The sequence below is a fragment of the Gorilla gorilla genome, chromosome 15 (genome assembly GCF_029281585.2).
Source record: "Gorilla gorilla gorilla isolate KB3781 chromosome 15, NHGRI_mGorGor1-v2.1_pri, whole genome shotgun sequence".
NCBI classification, from domain to species: Eukaryota; Metazoa; Chordata; class Mammalia; order Primates; family Hominidae; genus Gorilla; species Gorilla gorilla.
In genome coordinates this window covers 115,091,096-115,111,275 of record NC_073239.2, presented here as the reverse complement: position 1 = coordinate 115,111,275, position 20,180 = coordinate 115,091,096, and the positions used below count along the sequence as shown (strand labels likewise).

The following is a 20,180-nucleotide window of genomic DNA, read 5'->3' as shown; positions in this document are numbered from 1 at the left end:
GATCTCCAGTAGGCTTGTCCTCAGCAGAGTGTCCCAGTTATTTTAGGTGGCCTCACAGGCCTATGTCACCTCTTTCCAGATTGCTCACACATCTGCTGTTTCTTGCAGTGTCAAACAGATAAAACCATTTCTTGTGTGTGCTGTAATATAAGAAAGTTAGGCAAGCACTGCTAGATGATCCCTCAACCTACAGGAGTATCTGCTGCTAATGCCTATGGTAAGGATGCCCTTACATGGTGTATCTTCATATTTGCCTCTTCTTGTAGTAAGACAAAAGGAAGGCATGACCTTCCTTGCTTGACTCTAATATCCTGGCACATCATCTAAGAAGCTCCCCTAACACACTCTTGCTTAAACCATTTGCTCTTTTGCTTCATCCAGTTTGCCAAAGCAGAAGAAGACAGTGTAGGTAGATTATGGATTAGATTATATGATCTGCAGTCCAACAAGACTGTATGATTTATCATCCTGATACTTGTTAGCTATGTTACCTTGGACACAGACTTTCTTTATTTCTTTAGGTCAGTTTCTTCATCTTTAAAATGACACTATTAAAGGAAAAGATGTGTGCGTGTGTGTGTGTGTGTGTGAGGAGAGAGAGAGAGAGAAATGTAAAAAGCTAAATATTGATACAATTTAACCATTTTAGAAAGTACCATTTAATGCCTTTACTCCTTTACCAGTGAATCTAAAGACATACTCAGGTATTAAATAAGCTTTCTCTGGAAACACACTCTATGCTAGAAATAAGAGATTGAAAGACAGATATTTATTTTATGACCCATTACCTTATTGATCAGTGGGGGAGAAACATAATATGTAGATAACAAAATCAATTTTGTTCTTTGTACATAAACATTTACTTCCTCTCCACTTTTGCAGTTCTGAAGAGTTTATATCCCATTTCCTTGACATTGAGGTTGATTGTATGATTTTCTTTGGCCAACAGGACGTTAAAAAAATTAACATTAACCTCATTTATGTAAGAGCTTTTAGAGGCAGTGAGAGTTTCAGCCAACTCCCTTATTCGTGATATCTGCCATGAACAAACAATATTCAGCAGGCAGGGGCTCTTCCTTTAACCTGGGTCCCAGTATGAGAAGACCCAGGAAGCAGATCCTCATTCCACCAGAAGATTGGAGGGGAGCCTTTGAGCACAGAGCTGCAAAGCTTCAGCCTACCTAAGGCTGGCATGTAACATGGGGTAACAAATAATTGGAAGTTATCTGTTACACAGCATCATTACAGCACAGCTTACAGATACAGATAAGAACACAATAGTTACATATTATAAGCCAGGAAGTGTAAGACTATTGAAAAGTATTTAGATCTATCCTGAGGTGACAAGGAGAATTTCTTTTTTTTTTTAAGATGCAATTTCACTGTTGTTGCCCAGGCTGCAGTGCAATGGCACGATTTTGGCTCACTGCAACCTCCGCCTCCCAGGTTCAAGCAATTCTCCTGCCTCAGCCTCCCAAGTAGCTGGAATTACAGGCACGCACCACCATGCCCGGCTAACTTTGTACTATTAGTAGAGACAAGGTTTTGCCATATTGGACAGGCTGGTTTCAAATCCCTGACCTCAAGTAATCCACCCATCTCGGACTCCCAAAGTGCTGGGATTACAGGCGTGAGCCACAGAGCCAAGCCAGGGAATTCATAGAGAGGTAACATTGGAAGTGTGGGTCAAGAATGATGGCATGAAGAGTACATTTATTTAAATGCTGACAATATATTTGGTAAACATCAAATATGTTATCAATGAACAGTCCACCCGTCAGCTTGGACAAAGGGCCAACTAGAAAAGTGTGTTCAATGAATAAGTCATCTCTTGTGCATTTCTCTTGAGTTTGGGCTCTGCAATGGCATAGAGATTGAGGACATCATTCTGGCCTTGACTTGCTTTGAGTTCTTTCAGGAATTCAGACATTGGTTTGTAAATCCAGAGTTTAAGCTCAATTCAATTTTGAAGAAAACACAAAATGTGACCTCAGCATCAACATGATCCTTGTAGAATTTCCTAACACAAACTAATACCTATCTAGAAAATCACAAATGCATACTTTTGTTGAGGTGCTTATTCTTAGACAGGTTGTTATATGCATTTGAACATGAGGTACAATTATAATATTTCTTTATAATTCTAAGTCTCTAATGGTTTATGTTTATCAAGCTTGTTCAATGTAAATTTTTGAGATATATGTACAAGAAATTGAATGCTGTCTCTTTATTACTTGCTATTATACGACTTGGGGAAAAATCATTTAACTTATCAAAGACTCAGTAGTCTTATCCCAGAAACTGGGCAATTATTTCGTATGTAATGTTATTATTTTGAAAAGCAAATGAAACAACACCTGTAAAAGTACCTGATGTAAAAACAAGTACTTCTTATCCTACGTCTCTTCCTTTCTTGAAATACATATGGCATGTGTGTATTTTGTATGCATTAAATACTGATATGTGTTCAAAACCCAGCCAAAAGTTAGAACTTAGGAAAAAAATGGGCTGGGCACGGTGACTCATGCCTGTAATCCCAGCACTTTGGGAAGCTGAGGTGGGCAGATGACTTGAAGTCAGAAGTTCTAAACCAGCCTGGCCAACATGGTGAAACCCCATTTCTACTAAATATACAAAAATTAGCCAGGCATGGTGGCGAACGCCTGTAGTCCCAGCTACTCAGGATCGCTTGAGTCCAGGAGGTGAAGGTTGCAGTGGGCCAAGATCGCACCACCGCACACCAGCCTGGGTGACACAGCAAGACTTCATGTAAAAAAAAAAAAAGACTCTAGGTAATAAAGAAACATGTCTCTATTATCAGCCAATGTTTTCTTATTTGCAGTTCTCTCTCCTTCAAAACCTCTAACTCTGGATATAGCCCCATGCATTTCTCATAGCCTTTGTCTCATGTCAATGATGATCACTTTAAACATAAGGGTGGGTAGCATGGTGGGCAGGTTCAGTAAACAAGCTTGCCTGGAGTATGGGTACATTTCTGAAAGGCTCCTCCATAAATAAAAGATTAGAGTAGAAGGGAAGTATAGGGCCCATGACGAAGAGTGAAATCAGCTTAAGTATCTGAAATTTGCTCTGTGGTCAATGGGCATCCACTGACCATTTTTGATTTAGACTGGTATTTTTTAGTGGCTAGTAATATTATTACCAAAAAAAAGACTGATATTTGATCATTTTTGTTTGGCAAAATTCTGAGATAAACAAATAATTATTTATAGCAGGAAATCACAGCGCTTTTAATATATTAATGTCTTGATTTATTGAGTCTTGGATTTTCATGTCTCTCTCTCTCTTTTTCTCTTTCTGTCTACTTCCCTCCATGCTCTCACCTTTGTTATATAATTTTAAATAACCTTATTTAATTCTAAAAAAAAACTCTATGAGGTAATTATCATTCGTTTATATTAATTTATTTTTATAGATGAAGAAACTAGATTATAGGAAAGTTAAATAAATTATTGCTCAAAGTCCCAGAGTTAATAAATAATGAATCTAAGGAGATATTTTAACCACTACAACTTTAACTGCTTTCAAAATTTTCTGTTGTTTACTTTGAAACTTAAAATTATTTTATCTTGCTTGCCATCAAATAAAATTACTGCTTTGAAAATGTTCAATGTGTTTATCCTGGGATACCACTTTTGCCTGTGGTTCCCCTGGTCTCCCCAAGAATAGGCACAAACCAGCCTAAGAAACATGAGTGCTAAATGTGACTGAGATGGAACATGTCTCACTGTGGCAAGTATTTGGACCAAACTGAATGTAATTCCTTATGGAGACTCGAGTGACAGAGTCCACCTGCTACAACTGGCCAACTGTATCATAAATCCAACCATTTAATTTTTTTAAAAATGCAATTGGATGGTGACAGCCGCCACGACATTTTCTTGCAGAAGGCTTCTGATGAAAGAATTTTATCTTCTTTCCTTGTCCATACCAAGCTCCTTATAAAGAAAGCAAGTAGACCTAATATTCAGAATTGAATCATGTGGCGTTTTTAACCAAGCACCAGATTTGTTTTAATGATTCTCTTAACAGTGATTCACCCAGGATTCTCGCCTGTGTCCCTTTTGTGCCCGAGTACAGATGTGCATCTAGAACACATTTAGTTCTATGATTTCAAAGAGTGGACGCCCACTTTATGCATATGATTAATTCTACATGCAGCTAATTATACCCACAATTGGCTAATTGTCAGTGCAATTAGCCAATTGCAGGCCCAATTGGCCACTTGTCCCATAATTTGAAGGTGCAAGTGGACAACTGAAGGAACAATTAGAGGCATGCAGAGTTTTACATATTTAAAGAGGAGGCTGGGGGAGGAAAAGCGGCTGAAAATGTGGTCCTGAATGCAAAATAAAAAAATCCATATGTATAGGTCTTTGAGAAAGAAAGTTATTGTTCACTGGACTTTTTATTCTCATGCAATTTTCAAAGTCAATATTTTTTTCCTAAAAACTTATAAAACAAACAAACAGATTTTCGAGACTGACACAGCTGAAGCCAAACTTTAGATCAGTAAGAACTAACTCCTCCAACTCAAAGCCTGTGCATTTTAAGGGTTACTAGTAAAACGAACGTCTCTCAGAGGAAAATTGCAAATGTTACCAAGCTTTTGGCCAAATCCTTTTGACTTTTCTCATTTCTTCTCTAATTATTCTTAATTTTCTTCAATAAGAATTTTTTTTCCAGTAGCTACATAATCCAGGAGACATAGAAGAAATGACTGCTTTCACTCACAGCTTTATTTATCTGGCCACCTTCAGAGATTATGATATTGTTAGAAATTATTTGCTCCAGTACAACTACCTAATTTCAAAGCCCCAAACCTATAAATACTCTCCCTTCTGTGCATGCCTCCTCATCAGGTGTCTCACCGCAGGACACCCAGATCCAGAAGGAGCCAAAAATAGCCAGAAATGGTGTGAAAAGTGGCACATTGTAGGCACTTAGTAAACAGTGATTGAGGACGACTGCCACTCATTAGGGGTTTAGGGCTGAAAAAGAAGTTTGGAATCATCTCTCATAGCATGGATTCGGTGGCTGCTAATGTCCTTGTGAGTTAAAATAAAACAAGATTGCTATGATTCCCCTCATATCTGCAACTGATATTTTCAGACCTTAATCTGACATAAATTGGTCACAGACTCAGAAGCAAACCCAGCAGACTTTCAGATATCAGAAATACCTGCTACAAATAAATGCATGAAAGCCCTGCAAGAGATCCCACTGCCCTCAAGTTCCCCAAATTTTGTGATCTATTAAACATGAGTCTCAAGGAGTTTTCTGAGAGCAAATAATGTTATGGTCAAACATGGATGGAAACACAGGAAAAAAATAAAAAGGTCAGCAATAAAAACAAAAACAGAGACTGTGTAAGTCACATTTTAACCCAGTATATTTCACATGTAATTTATCCAAGGAATCCTAACAAAATAACTAATACTATGCCACAGAATTAAAAGAGACACATGTTGGGAAATACAACTAGGTATGTTTTAGAGCTAAATCGATAAGTTAATACACACTTTTACCAAACTTGATTATCTGGTTTTCAGGTCACAGGAAAATTTTTAAATAGGTCACTTCAGGGGCTCAAGAGTGAGACTACATAAAGGGACTCTGACATAAAAATTAATTTGAAATTTGTATTACAATGCTATTCACTGGAGGGGAATAATTCATGTTTCTGGGCCTCAGTTTCCTCACTTGTATAATAAAAGCATTGAATCTGATGGACACCAAAGTTCTTCCGGTCCTGGCATCCTGTGATACTCAGTGGTTGCGCCAAACAGTGCTTTACTTGATGAACATGTCTCTCCTCTCTCTACTCAAACTCCAGGGCTTGCTACCCCAGTGGTCGAAAGGTGGAATTCCTAATTCCAAATTTTCTGCGTGTTAGTTTATGATCTGGGATAAGTCTCTTAACTTTTCAAACCTCAATTTCCCCGAAGAGAAACTAAGGATAATAATATCTCCAAAGAAGTCTCAGTGAGCTGAAGAAATGTGAAAGCCATTTGAAAAGTATGAAGCACTCCCTATTACTGTTTCTGTTTTTTATTAAATAGGATACTAGCCATTTATAATAAGTAGTAGTTATACTAATGACCTTAACACAGATTCAATTATTATTAACATTAATTGCCTTATAACTACTACTAATATTCTAATTGTGATAATGAACCGATGCCGTGCTTGATGCATTTCAGCAGCAGATTTTGTTCTGCTAAACTTGGGGTTTTGCTTGGAGGGGAGAAGAGCAGTGCTGGCCTTCGGGCCGTGCCAGGAAAATGTGTGGGCCAGATGGCAATCCAAGTTGGTCTGATAGAACATTTCTATTTCTGTGGATTCTCAAAAATGAACTGACAGGCACGAAGCAAAGTGGTGACTCATAGCCTTCAGGTCCCTGAGTTACAGCTTCTGAGCTGCAATTTCCTATTGTCCTGGCAAACTCATTTATGGGAAGATTCAATCTAGAACCTTCTATCTTCATTGCCATCATTGTCATCATTACAGTCATCACAACCACTCTTTACCAAGCACCTACTGTGTGCATGGGAGTATTACAAATTATGGTCTATTAAAAAAGACTATGTTGGCTAGGCACAGTGGCTCACGCCTGTAATTCCAGCACTTTGGGAGGCTGAGGCGGGTGGATCACGAGGTCAAGAGATTGAGACCAGTCTGGCCAACATAGTGAAAACCCGTCTCTACTAAAAATTAAAAAAAAAATAGCTGGGTTTGGTAGTGTGTGCCTGTAGTACCAGCTGCTCAGGAGGCTGAGGCAGGAGAATCACTTGAACCCGGGAGGTGGAGGTTGCAGTGAGCCGAGATCCTGCCACTGCACTCCGGCCTGGTAACAGAGTGAGACTCTGTCTCAAAAAAAAAAAAGTCTATGTTAATCTGTTAATCTCTGTAATGACCTCATAATGTATACATTCCTATCTCCATTTATTCTTCAGCTGAGGATACTCTGGGTCAAATAAGCGACTTGCCCGCCAGGGCAGAGATGCTGATGGGTGGAGTTAAGAGCTGAATACCAGAAGTCTACTTTTTTTCTTCTATATGATACTATCGTTCCAATTGACAGCATCCTGAAGATTGCAATCCTCCTGCAGGCAGCCACTGTCTTGTGTGTGAGTGTGTGTGCACATGGGCATACACATATGTGTATTGTATATTTTAATTCCACTTAGCAGAGGGACTATAAACTGGCCTGGCACAGAATGTCCAATGCATAAATGCTTGCTGGCTTGAATTTACAAGTCTAAGAGATGGTCCACCATGATTTTTTTTTTTACTTTCATAAACTGATAAAATATTAATGCTAGTCCCATATTCTCATTCTACAGATGTAGCTACAAGGACTTGAGCACAACAGTCATTGGCAGAACTATGCTCAGAATCTAAACCTGACTCCCAAGTGGCCACTCGACATACCACATCTCATGGGAAAGGAGAAGTCCATTTATTCTTAGTCACAGTTTCTCTGTAGTCTTCTCTAGTTGCTGACCATCAAATGATTTAATGAAAGGAAGACATATCTAGATACTACAAACATCTTTTTCATTATTGTCAAGAACACGTGGAAAAGGGTAGAAGTCTGAGTTTCTCAACTTGTCTTTGGGTATGAGATTGGACTGCAGTGAGAATCACTTCTACAATAGGAGACCTTAGAGACTTGGGGGCTTTGGATAGGCTTCAGCTGTGATGGTCATCCAATCCCCAGCCCTAAAGAAACATCACCCTACACCATCAGAGCAGAGGGGATGGACACTCAGTACAGTCATTTTAGTAGTGAGATAGTAAAATACTATTTTGTATCATATTCTCGCAAGGATTGACTTTTTTAGACACACACTGAGTTTTCTTTACCAAATGAACATTCCATTTACAAAAAGTATTATCAAATTAATAGCATAACAAGTTTTCAGGGGAGGTTTATTAGAGTCAAATATTTTAAAAGCTGTCATTTAAACAGAAGTAGTTGTTAAATTGAGGAGATAATTAGGTACCTGAAATTAATCAAAGTATGTTTTTAAAAATAAACTCTATATTTGACTCATTGCAAATATATTTCAGTCTTGTCCAAATTCTCTGTAATATATTTGAAACTGGCAATTTTGCAAGCAAATCTGCAAATAGCCTTTGGCCATTAAAATCTTGCTCTGCCCTTACCGTGGTGGATTCCACAAAAAAAGCGCCCCAAATTAAAATTTAAGCTATAAGATACGTGGAGTCTACAGACATTGACATATAATTTATAAAGCTGATAATGCTGGATTGAATGCCTTTATACTCAATTTCCTATTACTTTCCTCTTTCTCCCTGTATTTTCTCTCTCTCTCTCTTTTTTGAATTGCCTTTAATACTATGATCATGCCAGCTTAGTGGCCTAGATGAACTTATAAGAGAGAATAACTAGATCGGTGACATTCCACCAGTAGGAAAACTGGAGTGAGTTGAGATTCATTTATTCAAAAAAAATATTTTTTGAGCACCTGTAACATGGTAGGTTAGGGGATGAGGCAGTGAGCAAAGACACTGTATTGCAAAGAGGGAGAAAGTAATGGTATACAGCAAAACAAACAAGCAAACAAAACCCCAAATGAAATAGATGATATATCAGGTGGGAATAAGTCCTATAAAGCATAGAGCAGGGTAAAAGGATAAGGAGTGATGCGGGGAGCGGGAGGAGCCTGCTTGGGAGGTAAAAGTGAAAGAGATAATTCCTCCCTTGCATGGATGAATATTTTTGTGCTGTGCACTCTTTGGCACTTGTATTTCTGTTTCATTTTTAATTTTTAAATACAATTTCAGCTTTGTAAGAGCTGAGGTGATGAATGAAATACAGATTTCTGCTGTATTTCATTCTATGGCAGACAATTCTATGGCAAAGGCAGGATGTCAGGTTTTTGTGCAAACAGGAGAGATAGCAGCAGTTCTTACTGACATTGAGCCAGCTAGACTCAGTGATCACTGTCTCCCGTCACCCCCAACCTGGAGGAAATCAGACCCCACCCAATATAGAGAGCATTAATTATGGAGAATATTAAGGTCCATCCTTTCTTCATCATCTCAGCTAATTGAATGCATTTTTTCCCAACCCCATTGGTAAAATGGGCTCTGCCTAAATTACGGCTTAGAGTTATTTTTCTCTCTTGGCAGAGTAACCACTTTACAAATTCTTTTTGTTTTTGCTTTTGTTTTTGAGGCAGGGTCTTGCTCTGTCACCCAGGCTGGAGTGCAGTGGTACTATCAGGGCTCACTGCAGCCTTGGCCTCCTGGGCTTAAGTGATCCTCCCAACTCAAACCCCATGAGTAGCTGGGACTACAGGCATGTGCCACCATGCCTGGCTAATGTTTTGTAGAGATGGGTTTTGCTATGTTTCTCAGGCTGGTCTTGAACTCCTGAGGTCAAGAGATCCTCCCTCTTGCCTCCCAAAGTGCTAGGATTACAGGCATAACTCAGTATGCCTGACCTTACGAATTGTTTATTCTCCTCTTTTCTCAGCCTTTATAGAGCTTGCTGCTTCTATTCAAATGGCTTTCTCTTGTGTTCATAATTTCAGCGAAGTATGATTTGATGTTAGTGCCATGAGGAGGAATAGGAAAAAAAAAAAAAAAACATGGCTCCAATGTTGTGCCAAGACCTGGGCTAGGTGTTTTGCCAACTTTTGTTGTATTAGTTAACCCACATTAACAACCACAGGAGGTAAAGAATACCTCTTTGTTCAATAATATTCCCAAGGTCACAGAGATGATGAACAGAGAGGATTCACCCTAGAGCCCCTAGAGTACGCTTGGCCTTTTAGCCCAGGGCTTCTTAAATAAAGTTGTACATCTGTAATACTTTGGGCTGGTTTGTTAAACAATGCAGATTCTGAGGCTCCAGGTCCAGAAGAATCTGGGAGTCTGAATCCCTAGGTGAGCCTGGGATTCTATAAAGTTAAAAAACCGCATTCCTCCTTAGTGATTCCTAAGATCCATCAAGTTTGGGAAATTTTGGTTCATGAAATATGAAGCCCAGAAGGAAAAGATGCGCAAGACATATCTGGGGCTAGATCTCACATTCCTGATCAGGGTATTTAATATGAAAACTGAAACTTCTCCCCACTTCTGCCTGACCCAGCTTTACTTTTATTTTTTCCATAGCACACTGTCTTCTGACATGTTGTGCTGTGGCTTGCTGTTTAGTCTGACCCCCCAGTTACAACATAGGTTCCACCGTTGCAAGCATCTTTGCCTTCATGTGTTTCCCTGCTATCCCAAGCACCAAGAACCAGGTCTGGCTTATGGTGGGACCTCAACAAATTATTGTTAAATTAATTAGGATCTTCCTTGACTTTCAGTTTGAGCTATTTCCACGGGGCACAGCTACCACTTCCCTCTTCCGACAAGGGTCCCTTTAGCTCTCCAGAATTAGATTTCAGTGGCTGCATCTCCCTTGTTGTCAGCAGCAGTCTAATGGTTGTGGTAAGCAATCTCCACTTCCTTGCAAAAAAGCAGAAAGTGTGGGGCTTAGAGATATTGGCGCATGGGGCGCCTACTCCTCTGTCTCAGCTCCCAAAGCCTTGGTGCTCATGTCTATTACTGGGTGATGATGCCCGTTGTGCTAAGGTCTCTCCCTACTTTGCTAGAATCTGAACACATGGAAATAAAGGGCATTGACGACTATTGGTGAGAGACGCTAACGGAGATGCTGGCAGTAGGCTAAGGCCAAAAGATAGCACTGTTTTATAGTCTCACAGACGTGACTTGAATCACATAGATGTCATATACCACCTGTATGATCCTGAACAAGTCTCTTTACCCCACTAAGCTTCACCTTCCTCTGTTGTCAAAAGAAAATGAGTCTCTACCTCATAGAGCTATTTAAAAGGCTAAAGTAAAATAAGGTCCATAGAACTAGCTAATAAGTCAAAATAATCATTTTTGCATTCTCTGGACCACGAAAAGATAGTGAAATGATGAAAAAAATCATATATCTTTATGTGCATAAATGTATACATAATTTAGAATTTTATATGTGCATATAATTTAAAAGTGAACTCTGATGATTTAATTGAAAAAGGGGAGATAAAATTCAATTGTAGGTGGTCTATGGCTGGAAGCTACATCTCTGGGTCTTAAGGCATTTCCCAGCACACAGTAAATATTCAACAAAGGTGTGTTGAATAGTCAGCAAAAGTCCTCATCCTAGGCCCAATACAAGTGAGAGCAGTGGACACGACATAAAGTCAAGAGTGAGCAAATGCAAGAGGTTCAGGATAAGCTGAACCTGTCATATAAGCTAGAGTCCTATGTCCCAATGCAAAGATTAGAAATAGCCTCCCTTGCCCAGATCCAGTATAACCAGTACACGGCAATTAAAAGATAAAACCAGTGTCACCTTGGGTAGCATCAGTATAGACTGCTATCAGGAGGACCTCCAACAGTATTACCAGCTGCAATAAAAAAGCACTTCTTTGAATGCTTTTTCTACCTAATTGTCAAAACCGAATAATATTATCAGCTTTTTTATCCTTTGAGTATTTTTCTAATAAGAAAGCACGGAGATGCATTGCAAATAAAAGCAGAAGATTTGAGGATGCAAAGCAATCATGCAAAATGACTTTCATATCAGTTTGATAAGCAGCTGAAATTTAATAACTACATCTCTCCTATGGTGCTGGATGAAAGTTTAATACTTTCTGCTTTGGCTTCTTTCTTCTGCAAGATGCTTATTCAGAACTGTAGCTTCTCTTTTATAGTCAGGAAAATGAGAGGTGCAGTGGATTAATCAAAGCCTTGAGAGGCTGGGCCCAGCCCCAGCCCAGTCCAAACCACAGTGTCTGAGAATCTAAACCAAGTCAAGCCCAAGGCTGTGCATGACCACTGGGGAAACAGGTAAAGATTTCCAAATATCTCAAAATACAGGTAAGATGTCAGTCACTATGGAAATCACATACCTATTTAAAGCTACGAAATAAGTTTAACTCTCCAAATTATCGTTATTCTTTCTTTGGTTGAGGGTAAATTGTACAACAACAAAAAGAATAAAGAAAACCATTTGGAATTAAACAAAAATTCCATATTTTAAAAAAGAACAAATCAAACCCAAGAATATGATGACTCTCTTATACACAGGAATGTCTTCTGCAGATCAGGGTGCATCTTGTAAAGAGTGGATGAGTGAATTAATTAATACCTGATTGGTTTGCAATTTATAGCTGGAAGAGTTCTGAGATGGTATCAAGCTCAACCTCCTCATTTTAGAGTTGGGGGAATTGAAATGTAGGAAGAATTTTGATGGTCAGATTCACGTGGTAGTAAGTAACTGCATCAGCACAGGTCCGATGGCACTGGACATTTGTCTCAGTAGGCCTGGCGAGACCATCAGGATTCCAAGGGTCTCCCATTCCCCACGTTGTCTACACAACCTAGGCAGGGAATTTGTTCAGTGCTCCCAGCACCCAGCTGACAACAGCCACAGCTTTCAATGAACCACTTTGAAAAGATATAAAACCTAAAAGGAGAGGGAGGAGCATTTGATTAGATGTTATCCACACAGAATTGGGAGACCAATTCAAAACCAGTGTTCTGTACTAATGGATCTTTCCAACTCTGCGTTCCAACGGCAGCCAAGAGGGGATGGGTCTCCCAGAGCGGGGAAGTCTTGGCCCTGTTAAAGGGCCAGCCGAAATGGGGTTCCGCTGGCTTGCTCTTCTACTGCCCCCTACTGGGGAGATTTTTACCAAGGAACGAAGTGGGCTACTGCTAAGTTGTTTTTCACAGTGGGGGCAACTAAAGTCAACAAGGGATTGTAACTCAGGAGTAGAAGGCAGAGATCATTTTCAAACACATAAGGCAATGTGAAAATGTACATGAGCCTCCTAAAGGTTAAAGATGAATCCTGATAACGACTCACATTACCTCCTAGGCGAATTTGTCTGAAAAAACACCAGCACGTCTTTCTGCTCTTTCTGTATGTATGCACGTATGCAGATACGTGCAGAATACTATATATTTTTAAGATAGGTATAAACAGATAGTAATACAATGAGGGAACATCTGAGCTAGTCATCAGCTCTAACTGCAGCCTTTTAAAAGAAAATGTAACTCCAGATGTCGTCTTAAGAAAATGAATCAATTAGGCAAATGAGGAATTTCCTCATAAATCAGAGGATGAGAAGCCAAAGTCCAGTCCTTGCCCAGGGGAGGAAACAGAGATGAGGGCTGCCCGGAGGTTGCCATTTTTCATGGCCAGGTAACCCAGCCGCCTCCTGCTCTCCTGAAGTCGTGTTTACCTTATTGAATGCTGGTTTGATTTGGAAAGAGTGTTCTGAATGTTCCAACCCTTTTACCCTGAAGATAATAATGCCTCAGCCTTCAGGAGTGGGACCCAGTATAAGCTGGTGTCACTATTCATGAAATAATTGAGTTTACACAAAAAGTGATTTCAGTAATAGCTGCCTTTTTATAAGTATGTACATTTTATTTAAAATTACTGACTCAAAAGGCAAGGTAGAAAAAAAAATCACCTCCAACAACTTCCTGTAATTGCGAATTATTGTGAGGGAAACAGAAGGAAAAGATTTCGAAATTATGAGCCATTATGCTCGAGAGAGAGAGAGAGAGAGAGAGAGGGAGAGAGAGGGAGAGAGAGAGAGGCAGTGGGAAAAAAAAAAAAGACAGCCTGGCTTCATGAAACACAGCTGACAAGCTCGACTAAATTACCCCCGGACCATTACAAAAATCACTTAATTGCCAAGCATTTTGTTAGGTCAATTGACTCTAATTGAAAAAATAACAAAAAGCTTATTATGCTGCAAATGCGGCCGTGGAAAATGAGTCTTCTGTTAGAAGGAAACAATAATTCTAAATTTCAGCTGCTGCTAACACTACAAAGTTCAGTGTTTCCTTCGGATAGAATCCGCAGTGGAGGAGAAAGTGAATATGCATCAATTGATTTTTTTTCCTTTTAGCGCTTCCCCCCCACACTTCTTGCTCTTCCTGATCTTCTCCTTCCCTGCCTCATCCTACCCCCACCCTCATCCCCGCCTTGTCCCCACATGATTAGCAGGGGCCCCCTCCACCCCCTTCCATCAGCAAATATACACCTCACTCCCATCTCCCTCCTTATCTTCCTGCAAGAAAGGGTTGGGAGACAAAGAGGGGGCCAGCAGTGTGGGGCCCTGGGTTAGGAGAGATGTCCAGTATCTGCCCTCCCCAGCCCCGGCAGGATGCTGCAGCCTCGGTAAAATGCCTCCCCCACCATTTTCTTTCCATGAGCTGCTCTTTCTCTCTCCCCTCCTGGCTGTCGCCTTATCTCCTCCCCTCCCCTTTTAAATGCAGATAATAGAATAAGGCGAACAGCTTATGTCCGCAAAATTCCTCTGAAATTGCCCCCTAACATGCATACCCAGAGCTGGCCTTGATTGACATCAAGTGCAGTAATTAAAAACCCCGCCAGCTGACATAGGTGAAGGTTTATTTATAATTACCCATTTTTAGGATGGCTCGTCCAGGGTCGGTGCATTTAAAAAGATAAGTCGGCCACAGCTCTGTTACTCCCCCAATTATAGATTTGAATGGTGGGAGTTTATAATGGGGGCGGGGAATTCTGCTTTGCAAAAAAAGGAATTATTTGTTCATAAAACCAGGAGGCCAGGGTATGAAAGTCTGATGGCAGAGCCTTTGTCTAGAAAGCTGTGGGAGAGACAGTGTGTGTCTGTGTGTGTACCTGTGTGTGCACCTGCATGTGTACCTGGGAGTGTGTGTGTCTATCTATGGGTGTGTGTGGGCCTGTATGTGTACATGTGTGGGTCTGTGTGTATGGATGCATGCACCTGTGTGTATACATGTGTGTGCCTGCATGCACATGTGGGTGTATGGAAGGGGAGTCATGCGGTGAAGCAGAAAACACCTCCCTCTCCCTGTGCTTAAACACAGAGCTGTACTCACAAATCATTTCCCTGCTTGCTTTATCTAAAATGTTAAAAATCATGCCCAGCTTCAAATCCAAGACTATCAGATCTGACATTCCCAAGAACCCACTGTGAAAGAGGATTCCTCCGTGGGAGCCCAGGGAGCTGGGACAGGAGCTTCTGGGAGGACTGTGTGGGCATAGAGTTCCTAGGAGGCGGAAGCTGCCTGCACACAGCAGGGTGTTTGACACCCATGGGGCAGTGCCCAAAAGCAGCAGCCAGCAGGTCCCCTCTCCCCAACATCCGCTTCTCATTGTTGCCTTTTTTTAGAGCTTGGTATCACTTACCCAGAGGGGCAGAGCCGGCCATATCAGACTGTGCATCTCACGTGTGTGGTTTCTTGGGCCCCACAGCTGGAGACAATGGCAGGAGCGGCCTTGGAGAGCCCCGAGTGTCACCTGGCGTCTTGGCAGGCAGCTGAACCTAGAAGTAAACTGAGCCAGGCAGGGAGCTACAGGTGTTAAAGGTACCAGAAAGCAAGGCTCAAAAATCAGATATGAGAGAAAAGGGGAGCAACAGGAAGCCTTTGTATAGGGGGTGCCACTGCATTTCAGACATGCCTGGCCGGGGGGCACAGGGCACAGGGCTTGTCCAAGAAGACAGGATGCAAAACCCACTGCTGACCAGGGAGTCAAGAGCTGTGAAAGGGTCTAGGTGGGTCACCCAGAACAGTCCCTCTGCCCCAGAACGCTGCACAGAGAGATTGCCTGGAAGGAAGCAGATCCTTCCGATTAAGTGGCAGAACCCTACTGAGAGAAATAAAAGTGAGGAATGGTGAATTCGGCACCACTTGCCAGACCAATGGGCTTCATCAATTAATCACAGCCAAATAATCACCACCTACATTAAAGAATAATACATGAAAAGGACAGGAGCCTCACTGTAACTTATGCAGAAAGGGCTGCCTCCCTAATCCCTCTGAGTCCTGACATGTTAACTGGGTAGCGACTAATTAGATGTCAAAAATTCATAAGCGCTCTTTAATATTGCATATATCTGCAGCCGACATTTCAATATGAGAGTTGTATACACAGAAGTCACTATAGCATTAAAACACAGTGGGGAGGAAGAAATAAAAGGGAACCAATAAAAACAATGTCCCTTAAAAACCCCAGAGAGTGCCAGCTTTGGAAGTGTGTACTTTCTTATTCAGAAAAGTTATCACCTTAATAAGAATTATAGGCAAAGGGGTTTCGCTGCTCTGTGCTGCGTGGACAGAAAGGGGGTGAGGAGACGAGCTTATCAAAGGCACTGCCAGGTAAATAGTAATTTATTGTGCATGCACAATGAACATTACCCAGTGTCCTGACACTGGGTGATAATGAAAGGCATGTTATTGTGGAATCCACTGAGGGAATTTCCACTCCCCCCCCGCTCCCTTCTCCTCTTGTCTCTCTTGAGCAAAGAAGCCGTGATGGGTCCTGGCAGCTTCTGCCTGTTTCAAGCCATTTCACATAATATAGAAAGCACCTGAAGTTTAGTGGATTAAGTAAGTGAGTTAGTTTGCCAGCTTGGTGATATATATGTTGCCTGCATGTGAACTTATATTTCAAATGCTGGGGACTATATTTTTATGAAACAAGCCTTTTCCTGTCGGAAGAATTATAGGAATGTGATATAATACAAGGCAGTGAGATTAAAAACAATGCATCATAGCAGAGAGAAAACGCACTGTTTTATGACTTGCATCCGTTAATTGAACCTCTCAGGAATCAAGAGAAGGGCTCTGCAGGAACCTGCTGGAAAATCACTCTCTTTTTTTACTTCCATGTTTTGTTTTTTTGTTGTTGTAGTTATTTTTATTTTTTTATCATACATATAGATACATATATGCATGCATATATATATATATATATATATATATATATACACACACACATATTTATGGACACACACAGCCATGAATGACGTATGTTGCTTTCTGTACAATACTGTATTTTTATTTTCTTTTAATGCTGCTCACATTTGACTTAGAGTGAGGAAGTTGTGTTGAAGAGCATTAAAGAAGCTATCTGAATTCAAATCATTAGGTGGACAATTGTTAGTAGCTGTGCACAAATCTCATTAGCCTTCTGGGCCTCAGTCTTCTCTTCTGCAAGACAGGTGTGGTGATGTTGTCCTTCCAGGTTGGTTAAAGCAAAGTACAGTAAAGACAACAGGAAAGCCAAGACTCCTGTGAGATTCCAAGTGCTATATAGACTTTCTGTCCTGATTATCTTGAGTTGAGACCATGGTTGGGCTGCTTTTTGCCACATATACTGTGATATTGACACAGATTTATATTTTATTGTCAGGTGAATTTTGTTTTTTACTTGAATTTCCCCATCATTGCAACAATGCACCAAGCTACGCAAAAATGATTAATGATCAGTTTCATGGTTTGAAGGAAATCCCTTTCAAAGACAGTCTGGTGCCCCATCTCTGATTACATCCATGCAGACTCAACATTTGGGTGCAATGCTGGACCCATGCCTCTCCCTGGAATGTCAACACCAAGGGGAGGTTTCCCAAGAAAGGATGAGACCTGACTTAGTCATCTGGCACAATGCCAGGGTCAATGGTCAATCTTTATCTGATTATACAGGGTCTTTGATTTGAAATTCACTATGTTAATTCAGGCTGAAAGGGTCCTTTATGATCAATATTTAAATCGTAACTAACTGCATTCACTTGCTATTTTTGTACGTCTGATTCTTCTTACGATGTTAAATCAGGTTCTTCCCTGGTTTCAGCATTTCATATTTCAAAACAATATTCTCTATCAAATTTGACCAGTATCTAGGAAAACAAGATCTCTCCTGGCTTTCCTGGAGTGCTGATAATGAGACCTTTCTTTCTTTCAGTTGGTTAAGATTAAAGTCCAAGTCACTTCATTCATTCATTTCATTATTCACCCACCTCATTCATTCACTCATCCATCCATTCCTGCATTCACCTTTCAAATAGTCTTGAGCACAGCTCCTAGCGCCTGAAGCTATGTGTTTTCTCTTGGCAATAATGTGAAAAAAATTTATAGCCCAGTGGGTTTGGGCAACAAGTAAACAAGTGACTCAGACACTGATAGAAGTGCCAGGAGAGCAGCAGGTGCTTGTTAGGGGAGTGTCGGAGGAGGCAAAACAGGGCCACTTAATCTGGTCTAGGAAGGGAGTGGTCAGGAGAGCTCCCCAGAAATGTCAACCAGTCACTGGGGATAGAAGGACTAGTCTGAGATGAGAAATGACAGTAGGGGAATTGGCAGAGGTGAGAGGAACAGCACATGTAAGGGCTTAACTCAGGAGGTCAGTGGAGTGAATTTGTATGGTACTTGTTCTCTTTCTTCCATCCAATCATCTTCAGGAAACAGTACTTAGCATTGTTAAGGGGGAACCACTCCCTCTTGTTCTCAGCTGTAATTAATAGCAAAATTAACCCCTGTGTCTAGTTTCAGGAGTGGACTCTCATTGGCTTTACCGATTATTGTACCCATCCCTTTGGCCACTGTGATTGGTTCAAGGATGAGTACACAACCCAATCAGAGACAAGGAAATATGAGGTATTTATTGGGGATTCTGAGAAAGGGAAGCCTTCTTTTTCTTCATAGGATCTCTCGGAACTCTTTCTTTTTCTCTGGATAGTAGTTTGTGAGGGTGTAAAGTCTGCAACAGCTACAGCCATTTTTTTTTTAATCAATGAGGAAGAATCCAGAACATCCAGGAATATTGCATACAGGGTGAAGCCAGCATCGTGAAAGGCAGTACAGAAAGGTAGGGAGAAAATGGATGCCTATCATTCACGTGGCTGGGTCTGTGATTGGCAAGCTCAAGAGCCAGGAGACCCAGTGATTTAGTTCCAGTCCAAGTCTGAGCATCAAGAGAGTCTATAGTATAAGTTTCTGTCTGAAGGCCAGCAGACTCTCAGCCCAGAAAGAGATTTGACACAGGAAAAAAAAAAAACCCTATGTTCCAGCTCAAGGCAGTCAGGTAGCAGACGTTCCCCGTAACGTAGGACAAGGTCAGCCTTTTTGTTCTATTCAGGCCTTCAACTGATTGGTTAAGGCCCACTCAAATTCAGAAGGGCAGTATGCTTTATCCAAAGCCCACCAGTTTAAATGTTAATCTCATTCCAAAACAGCCTCATAAAAACACTCAGAATAATGTGTGATCAAATGTCTAATTAGTCTGCAATCCAGTCAAGCTGACGCATAAAATTAACCACAACTGGCAGGAACTAGGACTTTGTGTGAGTATCCATAATGTATAATGTAATGCCTGGTACACGGTAGGTGCTCAATAAATACTTCTGAATAAAGTTCATAAATAGCCAGGTTGGCTGGTAATTTTTAGCAAAGAAGACACAGCATTGGGATATGGTATTTATCTTTAAGAGCATAAAGTTCAATTGATAACCCCTGGCTCATGCACTACTCCTGAGCTCTTCACTGGTGAACTTGAGCCGAAGGTTGGGTTCAGCTTCTCATCATTTCTGATTTGGAAGGAGCTTTTCCAAGAGTTCAGAGGCTCCTTTCAAAACTGAGCCTGAGCCTCCTAGCAACCACAGTCACAGGACCTGAGCAGCCAAACCCATTCTGCCTTCAGGGTTGCTGCTCTCTCCCCATGCACACACATTACACCAGCCCCTTCCAGCCGCACAGCCACTGAGCATTTCTGTAGCCTCAGTGTGCAGCTGTGCAAATAAGCACCCTTGGCTTGAGGTATGCCATTCCCCATGAACATGACATTGAGCACCAAATCCCAGGACTTAGCCTCTGTTTTCAGCTCTCTTTCCAGAAAAGCTACATGATGTGAGTCCTGAGCTCTCTCTGATTGGACTCCTTCCATATCTGAACTCTTTCACTCTGGCCTCTAGTTCCAAGTCCTACTTCCTGTGGTTTGAGTGTTGCTTGTGTGGTCAACATGCTCATGCCTGACAGTGACCCTGGAAATGACAACTATATTGAAAAGAGGAGGCTTATTTTGTGTGTACATGTAGGGGGGGAACTAGATCTGGCAAGCAGGAAAGATGATTTTGACTCAAAGTAAAGATCAAGCTATGTCCAGGGATAGTTCAGAATATGGGATCATGGGCAAGTTATATATTCAAGATCCTGAGTTTGACTTGGTCAGGCCTTGAGTCTGCTCTCCACCATGTCTTGGACAGGTAGGGATAAAAATGATCAGAGAATGAGAACAGGATGAAGGAAGCAATGATGCACAAGGA

At 41.0% G+C, this 20,180-nt stretch overlaps 1 long non-coding RNA gene across 1 annotated transcript in view; it reads right to left on the bottom strand.

Annotated features, from left to right (window-relative positions):
• LOC129526609 (uncharacterized) overlaps nt 1–15,482 on the bottom strand; it is a 30,710-nt gene extending 15,228 nt beyond the window's left edge. The window contains exons 1-2 of the long non-coding RNA XR_008671284.2: nt 15,272–15,482; nt 12,206–12,523 (exon numbers count right to left, since the gene is read on the bottom strand). This is a non-coding gene — a long non-coding RNA (uncharacterized lncRNA). The remainder of the gene's footprint in view (nt 1–12,205; nt 12,524–15,271) is intronic.
• Between the last annotated feature and the right edge of the window lie 4,698 nt (nt 15,483–20,180).